The sequence below is a fragment of the Nicotiana tomentosiformis genome, chromosome 7 (genome assembly GCF_000390325.3).
Source record: "Nicotiana tomentosiformis chromosome 7, ASM39032v3, whole genome shotgun sequence".
NCBI lineage: Eukaryota > Viridiplantae > Streptophyta > Magnoliopsida > Solanales > Solanaceae > Nicotiana > Nicotiana tomentosiformis.
Window position 1 is genome coordinate 20,304,590 of NC_090818.1, and position 4,285 is coordinate 20,308,874.

Below are 4,285 nucleotides of genomic sequence, written 5' to 3' on the forward strand. Positions count from 1 at the left end.
AAATCAATAGAGGCAAACCATCAACCAAATTCTTTCTTGCAAGAAATTTCAAACTCCCAAAATTCAAATGCCCAAGACTCTATAGAAAAAATTTATTAAACTAGGGAGAGAACGTGGTAGGAGGCTTTTTCACAACTCATAAACTCTTGAATCTCTCTACATCATAGTTACCTCTCTACAATAGAAAATATGTAGTAGCACCCCTATTTATAATACTACAAAACCAAAAACCCATTCCAATATAAAATTGGTAAACAAAACCTAACTAGACATGAATTAAATAAATTATCAAATATCAAATCCTAAACAATTTAGGAATACTAATTAATCTTGGTTTAGTTTCCAACCGTTTCTCTTAGTAACAAGATTGTGTCCTTAAGTCAGATATACATACAATGTATATGCATGCACAAATTTTGCATAAATTCCTTTTCCAGCTATGTGATGGAATCTAATACGACACAAGTATTTGGCTATCGTAGAATATAGAGACAATACTTTTCAATTGATCAGTTTAAAGGGGCATATCAGTACATGATATTGAATATTCCATCATAAAGGATAAGAAATAAACTTACATATATCGACGGTAAACGAGCCTTAACAATAATAATAATAATAATAATACATGTATTAGCTTTGTTATTAATTAAAATACCATAGTTTTTAATAAATGGACAAGCATGTATAAAGATCGAACTGCCTTCAAAACCTTTAGTACACCAAACAAAACAGTCGATAAGAAATAATCCCAAAATAACTAATTTCAAGATAACTAATCTCAGCATTACTAATTCCAGCAATATTAATGCACCATATTCAATACTATTTTTATACACCATACCAAACGAGCCCTTAGTTTAATAATACAGGAAAACTTTACTACTGTTATGAATAGAATTGTACTTAGAGTGAATGTCTATCTTTTAGAGAGTTTGTTACTTTGTGGCTAAGTCATTTTCCCCCTATAAATAGAGGGGCTTTACCCCATTGTAAATCATCTCAAAATTCAATAGAATTCTCTCTCTTTTCTCTGCAATATTCTTCTTTTCCTTTATTGTTTTATTTCATGTTATCAGGACGAGACTCTACCGTCTCAAGAAGCTCTTTGAGAAGATTAAGGTATAACACTTCTCCTCTTTTAATTATGACTGATATTATGAAAAGAAAGTTCGTTGCCCTTGAAATTTCGGGCAAGCACTATATGGCTTGGGTTTTGGATGCTGAAATCCATTTAGATGCAATGGGTCTTGGAGACGCCATTAAAGATAAAAATAAAGCATCTACCCAAGATTGTGCTAAGGCCTTGATTTTCTTGCGCCATCACCTTGAAGAAGGGTTGAAAGTAGAATTGACACGACCTAGAATTCCCACCCTTCGGGAGCGTGATGGCGCCTAACATTTCACTTGCTAGGCAAGCCAACGTTAGAGAACCGTTAAGTCAATTGTTATTCAGTTTTAACAAATAAAGTCAATTACGCCAAAATAAAACAAAATTGAGTGCGGAATAACATATATGCCCATAATATCTACTACAATCCGGATCTGGAGTTACAACTCACGAGTTTCTAAGATTTTCTACAAACAGAGTCTGAAAGAAATACAATTATTTTGAACGAAAAAAAATAATAAAAAGGGATAATTGAAGGGGACTTCAAGGTCTGCGGACGCCAACAGATCTACCTCAAGTCTCCAATGAGCAAATCCAAGTTGTTACGCCTCACGAACAGCTAGGGCCAGTACCAAAGTCTGCACAAGAAGTGCAGAGTATAGTATGAGTACAACCGACCCCATGTACTCGTAAGTGTCGAGCTTAACCTCGACGAAGTAGTGACGAGGCTATCACAAGACACCCACATAATAAACCTGTGCATATAACAGTATATGTACAAGATAACAACAAATAAAAGCTAAACACGTACTATTGGGAGGGGGACATGCTAAAGGGGCACAAAATATAAGAGATACAACGAAAATGATAACCAGAACAGTCAACATGCTTTTACCAGTGCAAATAACTAAACACAATGAAGAAAATTGCATGGCATCACCCTTCGTGCTTTTACTCTCAACATCACAATGAAATAATAATACTGCACGGCATCACCCTTCGTGCTTTTACTCTCAGCCTCACAATATAAATCAATAAATACGGCACGGCATCACCCTTCGTGCATTAACTCTCATAACATGGCACGGCATCACCCTTCATGCATTAACACTCACAATATGTCACAACATCACCCTTCGTGCTTTAACACTCACAATATGGCACGGCATCACCCTTCGTGCATTAACACTCACAGTATGACACGACATCACCCTTCGTGCATTAACACTCTCCCTTACCACATAACAATGAACAAGTAATAGCAGGGAGATAGAATCAACAAGAACAAGTCTTACTTCAACAATGGTTCCACAATACCAATCTCAACTTTGGAATCAATACTCAATTATCACAAAATCCCGTAAACACGATAAGAACGATCAATTTAGTAAGTAACTAGTCTAAGCATAGATAACCAGATCAAAGTAAGCAATAAACTACAAGGAACAAGTCCCCACCCGCATGATTTAACCCGATAATAACGCATAAGTACTCGTCACCTCACATATACGTTGTACCCAACATCTAAATATGTAGCAAATAGACAAACAAGTCCTAATCCCTCAAGTCAAGGTTAACCACGACACTTACCTCGCTCCCAAGGTCCACTTCAAAGCTCAATCACAATTTTGCCTTTCAAACATGCTTTCGAACCAATAGAATCAAGCAAATTACCAACCAAACGATTCAAATTAAGCCTTAGGAACTACCCACGATTGAAAACGATTCAATTTAGGTCATTATTGAAAGAGTCAACAAAAGTCAACTTCAGGGCCCGCTCGGTCCAATTCCGAAATTCAGACCAAAACCCGATTACCCATTTACCCCCGAGCCCGGTTATGTAATTTGATTTGGAATCCGACCTCAATTTGAGGTCTAAATCTCCATTTTATAAAAATCTCTAATTCTACCCAAAACCCCCAATTTTCACCATGAAAACACAAGATTTTTGGTTGAAATCTTAGGAAATGTAGTGAAAGATTGAAAGAAACTAGTTTAGAATCACTTACGAATGATTTGGGGAAGAAAGGTTCTTTGAAAAATCACTTCTATGGTTTCTTGTTTTGAAACTTTTAAAGAATGAACCAAAATCCCGTCTAAGTCCCATTTTGATCAGTTGCAGATGTCGCATTTGCAACCTGCGATGACTTGTTCGCAAATGCGAAAATTGATCTTCCGCATTTGCGACCAAATTGATCGCAAATGCGACCAAGCCTGCCCTAGCCCAACTTTGCAAATGCGAAGTATTGTTCGCAAATGCGAACTCTGGCCTCCCCACAATTGCGACCTCTTGATCGCAAATGCGAACTCATGCTGACTCAGGATTGGGGAATGTACGCAATTGCGAGATCAGACACCAGTTACCATAAATTGCAGAACCAGCTGAGTTTTCTAAGTCCAAACCACTCCGTAGCCTATCCGAAACTCACCCGAGCCCTCGGGGCTCCAAACCAAAAATGCACACAAATCTAAAAACATCATACGAACTTGCTCGCGCGATCAAATCGCCAAAATAACACATAAAAGTACGAATTGAACACCAAATCAAATGAAATTTTCAAGAAAACTTTGAAACTTCTATTTTCACAACCAGACGTCTGAATCACGTCAAACCAACTCCGTTTCTCACCAAATTTGATAGACAAGTCATAAATATAATATTGGACCTATACCGGGTTCCAAAACTAAAATATGAACCCGATATCCAAAAAGTCAAATATTGGTCAAACATTTCAAAATCATTAAGCCTTTAAATTTCAAATTTCAACAAAGTGCGATAACTCGAGTTAGGGACTTCCGAATTCAATTCCGGGGATACGCCCAAGTCCCAAATCACGATACGCACCCACCGGGACCGTCAAAACATGAATCTGGGTCTGTTTGCTTAAAACGTTGACCTAAGTAAACTCAAATAGATTTTAAGAAAAATATTTCATATTTTTCTCAGTTTTTAACATAAAAGCTTTCCGAAAAAATGCTTGGACTGCGCATGCAAATCGAGGAAGGCTAGAATGAGGTATTTAAGGCTTTATAGCGCATATTTAGGTTCTAAAACATAAGATGACCTCTCGGGTCATCACATTCTCCATCTCTAAAACAACCGTTCGTCCTCGAACGGACATAAAAAGGTACCTGGGCTGGGGAAAAGGTGGGGATATCTACTCCGCATGTCCA